General features: G+C 35.8%; 1 long non-coding RNA gene across 1 annotated transcript in view; it reads left to right on the top strand.

The window, feature by feature from the left end:
* The window catches only part of LOC130013193 (uncharacterized), a 43436-nt gene extending 30389 nt beyond the window's left edge, over positions 1 to 13047 (top strand). The window contains exons 3-4 of the long non-coding RNA XR_008788549.1: positions 1814 to 1943; positions 12249 to 13047. This is a non-coding gene — a long non-coding RNA (uncharacterized LOC130013193). The remainder of the gene's footprint in view (positions 1 to 1813; positions 1944 to 12248) is intronic.
* The last annotated feature ends 5324 nt before the right edge of the window (positions 13048 to 18371 follow it).

The raw sequence follows: 18371 nt of genomic DNA, 5'->3' as shown, positions 1-18371 counted from the left end.
TGGTCAAAACTTTAAGACGGTATATTATACGCTTATAGGGTCCGTCGTCAAATTTCAACACATGCGTCCAAACGAACGAAACTGCGGAGTGCGATAGTTCTCGACTCACCCACCTGCCCAGACCGAGGAAGAAAATGTTGACATACTTCAGTATTTCAGTTCATGATTCAATAACAGAAATTTAATTCGTCATTTTCTATCCGTTCAACCCCCTCATATCGAGTTCCGCGGGTTATTCGTTTGCGAGAGAGAGAGAGAGAGAGAGAGAGAGAGAGAGAGAGAGATGGGGCTTAACATCCACTTGACATAAACAAGGTTATTTGGGACTAACATAGTTCAATTTTATTTCAATAATTCGCTTGCGCGTAGGGGTCTTTAGTTTAGCAGAGGGGGGAAACAAGAGGACCCGGAGAAAACCGACGACGTTGGACAGGCGACCCTATACCTTGTCACGTACAACCAGGGAATCTAAACCACGTTAGTTGACTCAATGACATACCTTTATGATACAACGCGCACGCACTAACCATTCGGCCATCCAGCTTCCCCCCCCCCCCCGGCCAATTAATGATTAGAGATAAGAATTATAATACGTTATTTTATTGTTAACATCGTCTTTGTATATACATGTATGTATGTCTGAAGGTACAGTTGAACATTTAAAATTAGCAACAACAAAATATACAATTCATTCCTGTAAATTTCAAAATGGTTTTACTGCTTGTGGTAAGAGACGGAGATTTCAGTTGTATACCGACAACCAATATATCAAGATGCCCAGAACTTTGTTGCCTCACAGAGTTCAAGTAATCCTGTTCCACAACTATACTTCTAATATTTCTTCTTATCGTATATTGTTTTGAGAAATATCATTGGCTCAAAAATTCAATGTGCGGATCCTGCAGGTGAGGGGTCGGGCGGTCTTCTGTCCCCTAAAAATATTCCAAGTGCCATTTTTATCCACGTGTTAAAAGTAAAAGTAACTTAGCATAAAAGTAATGTCTTCGGTAGAATTCAAAAATCATATTATAAAGATGTAAGACCATGATTATTCTAAACATTTACTCAGTTCGCACACAAAAGCATGTTAAAAATGACATATAACCCCTGGGTCAAAGGTGGCCGATCTCGCCTTCCTAATATTAAACCCAAACAATTGAGATCTGTGAGAGATTAGCTGTATGGAATATCTTTGTATTGTCTCACGCCATCTCTAAGACCAAAACAGTTATAGTGAGAAACACAATAACAGATATGGCGGTGATAACATTCTGCAGACGGCTTAGGCGGCATGAACATCATTAATCATGAAACAAAACATTCATATAGTAATGGTGAATAGAACCAAGTATGACTGGAATAGGGGGCCCCTGTCGTCTTCAATAGCACGAAATTTCCTCCTATTGTAGCGTATCCAGACTAGCGTCTGCGGGGCAGCTAACTGGAATTCCGGAAACTGGACTTTATTATTTTCTAATGCCTGACTTTCTAAGAAATATCGATTTAAAAAAAAAATCCAAGAAATATGAATTTTTAAAAAAGTGAGTCTTGTTATCACAGGGAAATTTCAAATTATGTGACATTCTTCGAGACTGCAGAATGGTATTAGTCTCCTGGAAATGAAAAGATCCCTTGTCTTATTGTCCATAACGCTCCGAATAGTAGGTAATACAAACGTAGTCACATAACCACGAACGAATAGATGGTATTCGTAGAATAGCTCAGCGATAATTTGTATATCTCAAAGTTCGGGCTCAAACCAAGATTAAAATTGTTTTATTTAAAACTTGATCTTACATTTCTCTTTTTACAGAAATATCTTGGGAGGAACCGGCAATGCTGGATAATTGTTGGGCTCAGGCCATGTTGGCATCCAGTAATGGGTTTTCCCCGAGTTGTCATAGTGATGGTTCCTTCACAGCTAAACAATGTTATTTACAAAGGTAGGTAAACACCATTCATGTCAGTTCCTCATAAATTCAAATAGAAAAGTTGGTGCGGAAAAATCTGTCCATTACAATATCCGAACCAATGGAGTTTGTGGTTTATCGTCTAGGTCATTTCAGGATTATTATATGGTACCGTGGTACTATTCCAATTATTCCACTAATTATATAAAGAAGGATAAAACGGGAATATAAAATAGTGTAATAATTAACTTAATAAAAATAACAAAGTAGTAATGGTGGGGTCCGAAGAAAACCCATGAAGATGGGCAGGCGACCCTACTCTTTGGGATCAAAACTATGCCACTTGACTCAATGACAGACCTTATGATCTAAAGCGCACATGTTAAGCCACTCGACCATTTTTAATTTCTTGTAATCGCCTATCAACGCATGAATGAACATCCGGACTAAAATAGTATCGAACTTTTTTTTTTTTGTTTTAATCATCTAGGTGAGTGCCTAAAGATCATCATATTAATCAAATTTAAAAGAGGAAACGGCGTATTGACCTTATGCCGCACATCGTATCTTTAAATAACGTTAGCGACTGTCGGGGGCCATATATTGCACTGCATAAATAGATAAGAAGTGATATCAGATGTTAAGCTACTTTGTGCGATAGGTTAGTCCTGAATAATAAAAGAATCAAGTCTGATTTTATTTTTTATCAAGTGTATAATAATGGTCTAATATTGGAACGATATATTTAATCTGTGAATAATACTAGGATCATTATCGACACCAAATGGCATCCAGTAATAAGGGTGGAACTAGGTACATAACCTCTATAAAACACTTACCTGACTTATTAACTATAAAAACACCTGTATTATATAGGTATGTTAATAATTACACACCGGGACACATTATTTAATAACATTAATCGATTTTTAATCGATCTCGCTTGTCCCGGATTTCAACACAAAATCCGATAGCTACTGCTCGGCTAAGGGAGAAGCTCAGGGGTGTTATTAGGTGTTATAGAAAATGTAAGCATGTGCTTACTATGCAAGATCACTTGAACCAGTTTCCGTGTTGGTGTTAAAACAGCCCCCGCCCCCATCATAAAAGCAAACCTCTCAACGTCTTCCATGCCGTTGACCAATTTCAGGGTTAGGGCCAGGGATTCGATCATCCAAATGATCCTGAAGGCAGGTGGGATATGGAGTATGAAGGCATTTAAAACCAAAACATCTTTCTCGTACCCAACGGTGCATGCATTTGGAAGCTATTGAACGCTTGACTGTTGTTTCAGCGATGTGGAAATGTTATACTGGTTATTAATTAATACATGTAGAGTAAGTATGGCGATAAATAAAGATAACTCACTTATCTATCATAAGTTAATGATAAAAAGAACTGGTATATTATGAGATATGTACCATGTTGCCTTTACTTAAACCATATTAACCATAAACAGCGGGAAGTTAATTAAAACATATATTTAAAGGGGTGGTGTCTAATACATCTATTTGTTATTCTTCTTAAAGATGCACAATGTAAGATTTAAATAAAATGGTTGGTCGTTCTTGATATAATAGTTCTTAAAGGGACAATGAAGTATGGATAATATTGAAAATTTCAGTCAGATAACTTTATTCTGAGCGAAGTTAGGAGTGTTTGAAGATGTGTCATAGATTGTTTATTATCGTAGCAACGGTACTTGACAATTGAGACTAATCTCAACTATCTATTTTATCGTTCAATATTTAATAAAATCAAATCCATTTAAATCTCGGCCAGTAGATTATAGGCTTGTCGCGTGAATAAATGTCTAAATAATAGTTTGTATAACATTTGAAACCAAAATAAAGACTTGCAATATATGCAGATTTAGCTTAAGTACATAATGCATCTTTAAATAGAAAAATACTTTGATTTTCAATGAAATGCGAGATTTTATTTCTCTGTTAACAAGACTTCTTTTCATATTGTTATCTCAACCCTAACAATCAAACATTATTACTATATATATAATAAAATACAGAAAACTTCATTTGTAGACGTCCCTTTTTAACATGATGAACGTTAACCACAGCCCAAAACAAGGGTGGTTGACAGATCAGCTATGTAATTTCCGGTGGTAATATCTCTTGTCAAAATATACACGTTTCATCATTTATAATGATATTAGCTTTAAATATAATAAGAACAACAAAAACATACAACCCGACAGGTGGAATCCTGCAACAGAGAAATGTTCACATATTGATGGGCACATGTGTTTTCCACGCCTATTCATTCACGTTTTAATTCGCATTAGTTGTCTTAAACTAGGTTAAAGAGGGAGTCTTAGAGTGTAAAAAGAAAACCCATACAAGTGGTTTTTGGCATATTTTACGAAATTCACTCGTTTGCTTCTTCATACTCAGGGGAGTAAGACGAAGGCTCGCTAACCTGGAGATTCCGTTTAGTTTTCGATCTCGTTGTTGGCCGAGAAAGTTCATCTGGATTTTCCGATGTGGTTGTCCTTGTCAGTGGAGTAGGGCGGAGGGAAAACGTATAGTCGTTTGTATGGGACGAAAAACCAAGGTCCCGTGTACCACTGTACCTACACATTGACGTGCACGTAAAAGAACACTTGGCAGTTGGAATTCGATATAAGAGTAGGCCGTAGCTCTGCTGTCCGGGCAAAATCTCCCTTATAGCACACTGCGCGGCGTTTGCCCGTCTTCATATAGCCCAGTCGGAGTAGAACAGTAGGACGTTAAACCCCATTTCATTTCAAAATCAGAATTTTCTTTCACATCTAAAGCCAATAAGAAGAGGTTTTATATTCTATTTCATTGTAAACCTATAAATTACAAACTTTCAATCCATATTACAGCCCTTGATCTCGTCGTCGACTGGATAAAAGTCTAATAGTGGGTGGTGATTGGCATAGCAGGAACGACGACTAAGGGGAAGCTACTCTTGATAGTGTTCTCCAAAATAAATATTGCTCCAGGATTCAGACTAGTAATCCCCCCCCCCCCCATTGCTTTTGAAGTCAAATCCACACCATGCCTTAGCCTTAAAGTTATAAAATTGTTTTGTACAAAAAGCCGAACTACGAGCCTGTGTCCTTAAACCCAATCCCACTTGAATATTTATAATATTTATCAAATAATAGTTATTTTAAAGATACATTATGGGAGATTAGATAAAGAGCAGGCAGTTCTCTCTATAATACTTAAAAACTAGATACTGTAAAGGCAATTTGCTGAAAATTTCAGTCAAATTGATCCACTCTGAACCGAGAATTTAGCGATTGAATTTTCGGCCTAGCCTCGATGATCATTACTAAAGTCGGTACGATAAAAAGCATAGTCTCGATTATCCATTTTTTGATTTAATCATCAATGAGCGTTGAGCAGCAGATCGGATTCCAATCCAGTAAATATCGCAGGCTAGCGATGCCATTGAGATTTGATTATGGTCTAGATAATTTAATTAATGTCTAATTAATAATTTAGAAAACATTTCAGGTCTAAAGAAAGACCTGCAATAAGCAGATCTAGCTCTTGCATAATGTATGTTTAACAAGAAGATTTAAACATACATTATGCAAGAGCTAAATCTTCCTATTGCAGGTCTTTCTTTAGGCCTGAAATGTTATCTAAATTATTAATTAGACATTAATTAACTTATCCAGACCATAATCAATTCTCGATGGCATCGCTAGCCTGCGATGTTTATTGGATTGAGTTCAAATTTGCTGTTTGACTTCCATTCATAATTAAATCATGAAATGGATAATCGAGACTATGTTTTTTTATCCTATCGACTTTAGTAATGATGATCGAAGCTAGCCCCAATATTCAATCGCTAAAATCTCGGTTCATAGTGGATCAATTTGAATGAAATTTTCAGAAATTCCCTTTACATTATCTAGTTTTTAACTGTAACAGTGAGAACTGCCAGCTCTTTATCTAATCTTACGTATCTTTCATATTGATCACCTTTCAATCAATTCATAAATTTCTATGATAAGCTTTTGACACTATTCATATTAGAGTTTACAAAAAAGACCCTAGCTTTAATTTTTGAAGAATTTATATCATGGCACAATATCATACGGTCAACCTTTAATTATATTATATGTAGGAAAGTAACAAACACACTAACGTAAATGGGTGGGGCAATGCACCGCCATAATTTTGTGTATATCATTATTATATATTACATGTATCCTCACGATCTCAAATATTTTCATAAACCTGAAGTCATATATTGACGTTAAAAGGCGCACTAGGGTGCAAGTTGTTTTATTCTTGCAGCGAGTACATGTAAGTTGAATAATTTTAATAATAACATCATTATGAAAGTATATTTCTTTACTAAAGTACAGCGTGTGAAGAATGGGGATCTGGATTGGTCGAATAATGTTTTCTAGGAACGAGGGCCAGTTAAGGAAAGTCTTCTGCAAGGGGGAAGACACCTTGATTTTATTGTATATGAGTACACGTAATAGTGAGATAAATAAAACTTATTGGCTTTCCCATTGTTAATTTGACAGACACGTGTTTTTATCACCGAAAGGGTGAAAACAAAAACTTAATATCATTTATTACGGTTGGTATAAATTTAAGATAATGTCAAATGAACAGCTTATTTAGCATACTTATAGACGATGAGATTAATTTCAATGTTTTAAGAGATTTTAAAGATTAACTTTATTTCTAATATAAATTGAAGGGACTGGTTCATATAGACTAACGGTTACTTACTGTCACACTTTTGGGGTTGATTTTTCTATAGTCAAGTAGTTAAGAACAGATCATAGCACTAAATTCAGAATACATCCACCTATGTTTTTGGAACCAGTTGTGATCTGTGACTGGTGTGTTGAGCACGAGGCATGATATGCTCTCCTTACTCTTCCGTAACATCCATTACCACTTGCTACTGGCCCTATATGAATGGAAGGAGCCACGGTGCTGGCTCGCTATCATGGGGGTCGCGGGTTCGATCCCGGTGTTGGCCGAGGAAGTTCATCGGGATTATCAGTGGTGCAGGAAGGAGTGACTGATAAGGACAGCTATCTAATCGTTCGAATGGGACGAAAGACCGAGGTCCCGTGTACACATTGGTGTGCACGTAAAAGATCCCTTGGCAGTTGGAATTAGATATAAGAGTAGGCCGTAGTGCCGCTGTCCGGGCAAAATTTCCCTCCTAGCACACTGTATGGCGTAAGCTCGTCTTCATTAGCCCAGTCGGAGCAGAACAGTAGGACGTTAAACCTCATTTCATTTTATTTATATGAATGAATGGGTGGAGGGGGGCGATGGCAAGTTCATGTAGCCATTTTGACACTCATTTTTTTATGTTATTGTAAATAGCTCTGTAATTAATTGTATTCTTCTTCCATTTTGCATTGTCTTGTACATCGCCTGAACCCTAAGCCACGTTCACTGTACGCGCCATACAGTTGCCGTGAGTAGTGAACCGAATCGGTGTATTGAGACTAATGGAATAATGAATATAATAGAGCAAAAGAAATGCCGTAGATAAATAATGAATATAATGCCGTAGATACATTGTGTATAGCACGTACAATAAAGGGAACAAAACAAAAAACATGTATGACGAACACACTTATGACATCAACAAAAAGACAAATAACAAGCGTTTCAGTTAAGGAGTTTTTTATTGATATAAGGGCAGACAAATGTTTTATCTTTGATTATACATTGAGAGAAAAAAACTGAGATTTATTATGGTATATCTGCGATGTAACATGTATACATTTAGGCATGTGTCAAAACTTTAAAACCTATATCCAGTAATGTTATCTGAATTGTGTATTTAGATTTATAAAATCATTAAATCAAATATAACAACGTGCAAGATAGCTTGTAGAACAAGTCAAAATACCAATTTTTACACCCGTAACTACTAACACGGGGTAGCCGGAGACTTGACCTTTCCAAAAAAACTTTATAAACATACACATGGTTTTTCTTTGAAGATATTAAATTCCCCTTAAACGCCGTTATTTATCGATACAAATAGGTATTTCAAGTGACCCAAGTCAATATCCTATAATACATTTATAACTTTTATTTAATACTTTAATAAATACAGCTGTTTAAATGACATCATGTATACGTAACCATGACACACCCTGCTCCCGGCACATACATCCTGTAATTTTTTAAAACGGTTCGAAATAGTGAGAAAACACACGTGTGCGTCTGAGATAGTGATTCAGAGAGAGAGAGAGGGGGGGGGGGGTGATCAATTGATTGAAATTTGAGAGCTGGTAGGAAGAGTCCTTGTCAGGCCATCATTTCTGTTAAAGTTTTGTCCCTTTAAGCCTAAAGTTGTCAGAGAAATGATTTTAGACTAATTTTGCTTTTCAATGAGTTATGATTTTTTAAGTACATGTATTATAATTTTATATTCCATAGCATGGAAAATGCAATTAGATTGATTTTCCATACAGTCTTGTAGGCAGAATGCCTTGCGGCCCTTGCCAGATGAAGCGCTTTTATCTGGCAAATTCATTTTTTTGTTATGTTATTGTAAATAGCTCTGTGATTAATTGTATTCTTCTTCCATTTTGCATTGTCTTGTACATCGCCTGAACCCTAAGCCACGTTCACTGTACGCGCCATACAGTTGCCGTGAGTAGTGAACCGAATCGGTGTATTGAGACTTATGGAATAATGAATATAATAGAGCAAAAGAAATGCCGTAGATAAATAATGAATATAATGCCGTAGATACATTGTGTATAGCACGTACAATAAAGTGAACAAAACAAAAAACATGTATGACGAACACACTTATGACATCAACAAAAAGACAAATAACAAGCGTTTCAGTTAAGGAGTTTTATATTGATATAAGGGCAGACAAATGTTTTATCTTTGATTATACATTGAGAGAAAAAAACTGAGATTTATTATGGTATATCTGCGATGTAACATGTATACATTTAGGCATGTGTCAAAACTTTAAAACCTATATCCAGTAATGTTATCTGAATTGTGTATTTAGATTTATGAAATCATTAAATCAAATATAACAACGTGCAAGATAGCTTGTAGAACAAGTCAAAATACCAATTTTTACACCCGTAACTACTAACACGGGGTAGCCGGAGACTTGACCTTTCCAAAAAAACTTTATAAACATACACATGGTTTTTCTTTGAAGATATTAAATTCCCCTTAAACGCCGTTATTTATCGATACAAATAGGTATTTCAAGTGATCCAAGTCAATATCCTATAATACATTTATAACTTTTATTTAATACTTTAATAAATACAGCTGTTTAAATGACATCATGTATACGTAACCATGACACACCCTGCTCCCGGCACATACATCCTGTAATTTTTTAAAACGGTTCGAAATAGTGAGAAAACACACGTGTGCGTCTGAGATAGTGATTCAGAGAGAGGGGGGGGGGTGATCAATTGATTGAAATTTGAGAGCTGGTAGGAAGAGTCCTTGTCAGGCTATCATTTCTGTTAAAGTTTTGTCCCTTTAAGCCTAAAGTTGTCAGAGAAATGATTTTAGACTAATTTTGCTTTTTCATGAGTTATGATTTTTTAAGTACATGTATTATAATTTTATATTCCATAGCTTGGAAAATGCAATTAGATTGATTTTCCATACAGTCTTGTAGGCAGACTGCCTTGCGGCCCTTGCCAGATGAAGCGCTTTTATCTGGCAAATTCTACGGCGCCCAGGCGACGTCGTTGATGCACTGCAGAACCCCAATTTCGTCCAATTCAGTCTTATCTATCAGCTTCAAATTCTATCTTATATCATTGGTAATAGGTTAATGGTAATATTATTACTAAAATCTTTTTTTATCTCGTTTCAATGATCGCCATTAACCTTTAATCACCATTATATTATCATGACTATTTTATACTGGCCTTTTACCTACCACATTCATAAACCGCTATGGCAGTTATGTGTACTTTGAGGTCAGATTTCTTGTATTATGGTGCAAGAAAGAATAGGACCCAGTACGTCTCCCTGCATGCCTCCCATGTAAACATGATATATTATTATCAACAAGTAAAATAAGGTCCCGTATAAGGTGTTTAGTCTCATTTTTCATCTGTAATTACATCAACGCAAATGTTTGATTTTCTTATGATCTGTGTACGGTTCGTAATCTTTGTATGAGAAATGTGACCCATGAATCAACTAAATTTGAATTGAAACATGCACGTTTTCACGTTCTTAAATTTGGGCTTACTTTATAACAGAAAGCTTTTTTGGGGATCCACTCTAATCTGTTTGAAATTGTTTGTAGTTTCATTCTTTGAATACACTGATAAATTACACTGATCAAATTTAATAAAAATCAAAGAACGAAAAAACGATGTCTGTATATTTTCCATTATCAATAAATGTAAAGGTTTCATACCAATATACGTCCATTTTTAAAATTCTGTACTGATTATTTACACTTTTAATACTAATTACTTTCAAAGTTATTGCCTTTAACTCATTTTGCAGAACCTTGTGGGGGGCTTTATAGGCTCAAGTTATAATAATGCATTCATTTTTATTTTTAGTAATTACTTCATATTTTAGCATCTGTAAATGTAGTATGCTTATAAAATAATCACAGGGTAACATTGTAGAATGCCTGTGAGAGACTTAGCAGTAATGGGAACACTTTCGTTGACTGATATCCTACCTTTAAGGGGCGGGGAAGGGGGCACGGTGGCTAAGTGGGTAAGAAGCTGGCTCGCTAACCTGGAGGCCGGATGTTCGATTCCTGCATTGGCCGAGAAAGTTCATCCAGATTTTCCGGCGTGGGTCCCCCTTGTCAGTGATGCAGGACGGAGGGCCTGACGAGGACAGCTATCTAGTCGTTCGGATGGGCAAAATTTCCCTCATATGTCGTATGCCCGTCTTCGTTAGCCCAGTTCGGAGCAGAACAGTAGGGCGTTAAACCTCATTTCATTTCATTTCCTACCTTTAAGGAATTTGGAATTAAAGGAAACTCTTCGCAACGCCCCCTTTCACAGAAACTGTTAATTTCTTATATGATAATAGGCAACTGTGCACACGGTACACCTAGCATTTCGCGGGAATTACGCTGTATACAGAACCTTTCACAACCTCATCACTCATTATTAATAGCAGTGGCTCATTGAGTGTAAGGCTCTGTCTCGCTGAGCTGAATCCAGGGCGGAGGGCGTGACATGGAACAGCGCCTTGTCGTTTAAACTTAAAAACAAACCCTGCAGGCAGTTTGAATTCGAAATAAGGGTAGGTTGTAGCGCCTGGTGGAGGCAGAAAAGCAGGACATTAAACCTCATTTCATTTCATTAAAAGCCACAAGCTACTCGTGGGTTTTAAGGGTTTAGGCAGTCTGAGACTAACACAAGTAGAGAATGTACTTTTAGATTTTGATGAATAACAGTCTTTATAATTCGCCTTTACAGTACAGATTTGTGATATTTGAATTCACCCATTGACATTAAGAATTACCGATACCAGATAGCGTTCATATTGGGTCATAAAGAAGACTCCAAATGACATTCAGAATTTTTAATATACAAGTCACAAATCGCAGAACCACATTCCCTAAATAATGTAACATTTTTACTTCCAAATCTCGCAAAAACTATATAGATAATCGACTACAAACAGAATGTTTGAAAATGGGTGTCTTTGTTCAGGAAATCATAATGAAGACATCCATTGGGTATGATTTGGGGATAATTGTCTATTAAAAATACTTTTTGGATTTTTTTTTATTATCAGGTCATTGAATAAAGATCGCAATTCATTTATTATAAGATCGCAATTTATTTATTATAGATCGCAATTCATTTATTATTAGGTCATAATTAATTTATTATAGATCGCGATCCATTTATTATTATGTCGTAATTGACTATTTGTCGTCAATATTGATGGGTGTCACGTATGACTTTGTGGCTAGTTATCTGGCGCATATCGCGGTGGCTTGGCAAATTCCATAGAGCTCCGTACGATAATATTGGTCAATATATCTAGCTCCATGGCAAATGATCATCTGTATGAATTACATATATGTATTTTTATATTTATATAATGTCCTTCATAAATTACATGGTCAGGATTAATTTTGGAATGTACGAATTTTCGAGCACACGGGTGTTTTTAACCCTAAGCCCTTTGTTCTTATAAGCACCGATGTTTAACCTCTGTGACCTGAAACGTCGGTATACAATATGTCTGTGTACTTATGGGCTCTAAGTTGGGGAATATATGAAAGTTGACACTCCAGAAAAACTTTTTAAAAAAAACTTACCCTGCTTTCTTAATATTATCCTTTGTTTCTGAATTTCAGGTGCTGGTGCGTCAATAGAGATGGTAGTCCACAAATACAAAACACAGGCACCAGATTCTACTACTTCACTAAAGGCATTATGTTAGATTGTTCACAGAATCCTTGAGACACTTCAAATATTCTTGTTGACTCGAATAAGATTCTTAATAACAAAACCTCACACACTCCCTAAATAATTTATATCAACATCTCCTTGAATAATGGTGCTTCAATAACATCCGCTATGTTTGTAGTAATTGGTTCCGTATTAAGTTTGATGACCACTTATAGATCGTTAAACAATAAAACACAAGGCGGTATATAAGTAAGAGTATACAATAAATAGGTAATAAGACGTATATATACATACAGTGTATATATATTATCAGTTCAGTATATAGTTTACTTTTACTTTTATATACTCCAGGGCGTGATCATCTATTTAAAGCGAGAGGACGATTTATCCGATACTCCCCAATACCGCCCAATACTATTACCAATACCAAATACCATCTCACAATACCTCATTATTGATAAGAGATAACTGGAATTGCGAGACATTGACCATCACATTTGCCCTGCATATTTGCCCTGCATTTTTGGCATGTTTTCTGCGAATTAACTCAATTTTTCAAAAATTATTCTATTCGTTTTTCACAATAATCAGGTAGTATGTGATGGTATTTGGTAGTATTTAGTTAGTATTGGATTGTATTGGGTAAATCGCCCTACCCATTTAAAGAGTCATGCTCACTCCTGACATTCAAACCATCAATATGGAGGAGTTATCTGTAATTATATTGATATGAATGAATTATTACTAGCGTCGTATTTTTCTTTATCATTTTCATAATTAATTTTTTAAATAAAGAAACAAAACAAATGTTAAAAGTGTTGAAATCACCCCAAAACAGCTCACCGGTTTTCAATAAATCAGATCTTGGATTCTATTTGATAATGAAGTTTTTGTTCCATAAAAGGTGAGGGAGGTTTAGAATTTGATTAAAACACAGATCTATATTTCGTTTCGTTTTTTATACTTTCGATGGACTACACTACATGAAGATCTGACCAGTTGTACTGATTCGCGTCAGGGGTCGTACGGGCGGCTTTTGACCTATGACGTCAGACATTGATTAATCAATCAGCGTTCACGTTTCTAGTGGTTTACCCATAGTTCCGTGCATGGCACGCCAAGAAGTCGCCGTGACAGATGGTTTCATTGGATATAACCGTCTGTCAGTGTTATATAACAACACTTCCAGATCCTAGTGTAGTACAGACAAATAAAACGAAATTTTGAACTATAAAAAACGAAACGAAATAGGATCTGTGTTTTAATCAGATTGGGGAGGTTTAATTACTTAATCACGATCAGATTATAGCTTGTCTATCTCCATCCCGGATTAATTCAAGAAAGATAAATGATGATGGAAATACCAATCTGATTACAAAAGAGAATTTTTTTCACCAAACAGGACCAATATATATAGGCTTTTAATCCTATCCCAATTCCTAACCAGTTAGCACCTAATTAACCTCTGTGGTCATAACCTCTTTGACCGAAACGTCGAAACGTCGAACCACCTGACCACCTAAGTCGCTCAAGTAGAATTTTATATTTATTGACTTGGCCATTGTATGAATTTTATTTATTTATACCCATTGCTGGTATGCGGGCTCTGTTTAGAACATATAGCGTGCTCTTCAAAAGTAGAAGACATTTCGGTCACAGACAAAAAGGTTTCGGACCAAGAAGTTTGAGTGCTAACCGGTGCTAAGAAAAGCCAACTGGTTAGGGTTAGTTTTAACCATCTCTGTGGCGGAAACGTCTGACATTCCCGCCAATAAATGACTTTTTAATATAAAGAAAGAATAAGGAATTCTTTTAATTTAAAATGTACCCCTTTATTGATCTGTGTCATAAATAATTCTATTGAATATTAAAAAGTTCATTTTTCATTGTTCATTGAGGTTCAATATAGATAAAGCCAATGTTGAGCCATTACCGCATGCTATCTGTGTCAAGGCAGGAAACCATGAATGAAACTAAAATCATTAGACAAACCCACTTCCTCTTAATGTTATACACAAAAGTTTAATATTATAGCACTTATACCATCAATAATATTATAGCACTTATACCATCAATAATATTATAGCACTTATACCATCAATAATATTATAGCACTTATACCATCAATAATATTATAGCACTTATACCATCAATAATGAAATATAATCAACTCAATTAAATACTTTATTTTTATCTAAATCAAGCAAGTTTGACTTCTTTGAATGACGGCTTGATAGAAACCGGTTTGTTTATTCGACCATAATTGGTATCTTGGACTGGGGAACTCCTTGCGATAAATTGTATATGTCGTTAAGGACTTGGGGTTCTCCTCCCCGGTTGATAAGCTAGACTTTATAGAAGCGGGATTACAAGGAATTGCGAAATGGCATGAAGTTTTGACGGGTATAATATATAAACTGTCGACAGTTAGGGATTTTATAAACCGGATTTCAAGATGGTCGATTTTACAATCGTAAAATTTATAATTTAGGGAAATACGTGTACTCCTTCTATTAAGTAAATCATTTCTATATATTGTAAGTTGGGATTGTTTGGGCATTTTATAAACTAAATTTCAAGATGGCAGGTTTTTAATTTAGGAAAATACAATTAATGCGTCCACTAAATAAATCGAAACAGATCTAGATCAAGTTACACGATCAATTGGTTCTTCCCATTTAATGAATGTATCTTTAAACCGAGATAACGAGGCATCTCTTCTTAAAAGGCCACCATATCTATGTTTAAAGTTAAACTACCCACGTTAAAGGGAATGTGATAATTATGTTATGTGGATGTAATTATATATGACTTTGATGGCTTATTATGATTAAAATACACGTTTTCCCTATAGCAGAATCGATGGAAAGCCTCCCTGGTTTGTTAATGTGTTGATGTTTGTTTGTTTGTTTGTTTTTTTTTTTGGGGGGGGGGGGGTATTTTGTCTCCTAGCTGCTCCTTTGATTTGTCAAAGTACCCTCCTGCTCCTTTGGTCTGTTAAAGTGTCCCCTTGCTCCTTTGACCTGTTAAAGTACTCTCCTACCCTTCAGATTGCACTGGTATTTTACAATTCTATTGGACTTGATTTGGTCTGTATCGAAAACAGTTGAATTAACGAAATTTTTATCCGATCCATGCCTTCGAGATTGACAAAATAGGTTCCAGTTCTTGTTTCTTGTCCAGGGTCGTGCACTGTCTTTATTAGCTATAGGTGAAACCATAATATATAGTGAAAGTATATAAAGAAAAATGTAAGCATCAATGTACAGTTCTTTTCTAAATAAATTGTACACAGAACATAATCGATGTGGCTGGGAATAGGATAGATTCCAAGACATGCTATATTAATCTTACTTCAAGTCGGTTCTCTATTCCTACCTTACAATACAGAAAAGCGGAACGAATACCCCATTTCATTCATCCATTCGTATGTTACAAACCAATCGACAATGAGGATACTTATTTTATAACAGGTGTCAGACCAGTGAAGTTACGAACCGTTGGGCATTCTCACAGTCTAACCCCAGATCATATCATTTTTTTTCACGACGATCTCGCCTTACTATATGACTGTAGTCTTATAAATATTTTAATGTATCGATATAACATAATTTATTTTCTATCTATCGGACATATTATAAATCCAGGTGTCTTTAATAAGAAATGTCGGAGCCTCTTTTACATGTCAGTAAATGAAACGGTCATAACGTTGCTTAGCATTTTGTGAGATTTATTATCGTACTTTAGAATTAGTAGATATCATGCAATAATCGGTTGACTAATCTTCTCTATAAATCACGCTTAAAGACGTTCATTTTATAAACGACTACTTGAGAACATATATAAATGATTTCACCTGTCCGCAATAAGTCAGAAGTCAGTGTTATCTATTTGCGCATGTCACTATTACATGTTCTTAGAGCTGGCCCCGTCTGTCTGCAATCAATTTATAATGATAGCAAATGAAAGGGGAAAATTCTCGTGCGACCAGAATGCGCGCCTTAGTTCTTTTCGTGTCATGATAATTGATGAAAGTCCTCACACATGTTACGTCTGCTTAGAGAGATTAAAATGGTGATAATTTATGACACTATTTTCGTATACATGTTATGTTTGTTTAGCGACAGATTAAACGTCAAAATGTCCGACGTTTGTGTCTGCAGTTGGATGAAATCTCTGATAACAAACTTAGTACAGTCAGTCCAACTTTTCATATAATCTGAAATTTGGTAGCATAATTTAGAATAAGTTTCGATCACACCTAATAGGATATAGCATATAAAAACATCACTAACGTCGCAAGTGATGGGAAGAAAACGAACAGTGCCAGAAAACCAAACGTGCATCCATCACAGCTATCTTCCTCGAGAGATTCACATAAAAAGAAAATGCTCCGCCATAACGGTGCCATGGGGGGAATTTATTATTTCTTGTTAAATAAACACCATCGAACTAACAGACTCTTTCTCAATTGAAATAAATTTATAAATCCTTTACATAAAACAATTATCATGTTCGCACTTTATTATTTACTCATTTGATAGAAAATGGGAACATAGACTCCAAGGTAGAGATAATGGACAATTTTCATACCCATAGCATTGATAACAATAACGATGTTGATTGTGGATAAAGCTTTTACTAATCGTTTCAAAAACAACGGTTTTTGTCCAAGACGATAGTTTACCGGAGCCGTAAACAAGAAAGAAAAATATTTAGGTAACGTTTTGAATACTTTGACATTTGGATTTAGTGTTGGCATTGTGTTTTGGGGATTTTTTTTTAAGTTGATGTCTTGGCGTTCAGGTTTCCTGCATTGTCTGATATACTTCATATGGGGTGGGTTGGGGTGGTGGTGGGGGTGGTGTTGGGGGTGGGGGAGTGGGAGGAGTGGTAATGTAACTCGGCTTTCTACTGGAATGTCGCCTGTTCGAATCATGACGTGAGGCAAGTGAAGCCCAGATGAAACAGATTGAAAAACCGTCTGTTTGTCTCAAATTGAACGTTATATAGTCTTTATATTTCATGTTTTAAAGGAGTCCTGATTATAATTCATAAACAAAAAATCATAAACTTAGAAACTTGTTAAATGATTTGCACCCAACGACTGTAATAAAATAAACGTTTTGGTTGTATACAAAACAAGGAAACAATAACACCCTACATAAACACCTACACATGTCAGTGTAGTAGATTTCAAAAGATAAAGTTTCTCAATTTACAAATATCATACTCTACAGATATAAGGGGGTTTTGATGTCCTAATGACCCAAGGCGTGGCCTTTAGATCATATGGTCTGTCACTGGGTCAAGTGGTGTGCTTTCCATTCCCAGCTCGTACTTGGTAAGGATTTGGAGGTCGCCTTTCCTCCCACTACTGAAAACTCTACGCGCAATCGATTTATTGAAATAAAATTGAGCTGTGTTAGTCCCGAATGACCTAGCTTGTGTCGAGTGGACTTTAAACCCCATTTCTCTCTATAGGCATAACTATTATGTGTAAAAGTACTGTGGATGGCATAAAAACACGGGGTCTTATAAATATTAAAATCTACTTTATAACGCTTTGATATTTATGATCCTATATGAAAAACATTATTAAATGTAGTGGGTCATAATCTGTAAATAGGCCCATGATGTCATTTTCTCATCAGACGGCCGTAATATGGCGTCGACTAGCTACTTAAATGTAGTTTTATGTACATATATTATGAAAAACATTGACCACTTACGAAAGGTGACCGAGTACCGGGTCATTCGGTTTTATTGTGCTACTCCTAGACATGGGCAAATTCAAATGTTTTTCGAATAGAACCCAATGCAAAAATATGAAAATTTGCTAGCTGTGTTGTCCTTGACAACGGAAGCATACCCTAGCTAAATGGAGCGATGGTTTGGACCTTCATTTTATAATTCGAAGGACTCTAGGGTTAAGATAACGGCGGGGTCAGGGGCCGTCATCGGCCACTCCTCAAAAGAGGTGTGGTATCAGTTGTTCCAGAAAAAGTAAGCATAATCTGATTCGTTCACGACACCCGTAACTACTTGTATCTAATCATAATAATAGG

This window comes from Patella vulgata, chromosome 6 (genome assembly GCF_932274485.2).
Source record: "Patella vulgata chromosome 6, xgPatVulg1.2, whole genome shotgun sequence".
NCBI lineage: Eukaryota > Metazoa > Mollusca > Gastropoda > Patellidae > Patella > Patella vulgata.
The sequence above is the reverse complement of the archived record's forward strand: the minus strand, read 5'-3'. Positions and strand labels throughout refer to the sequence as shown.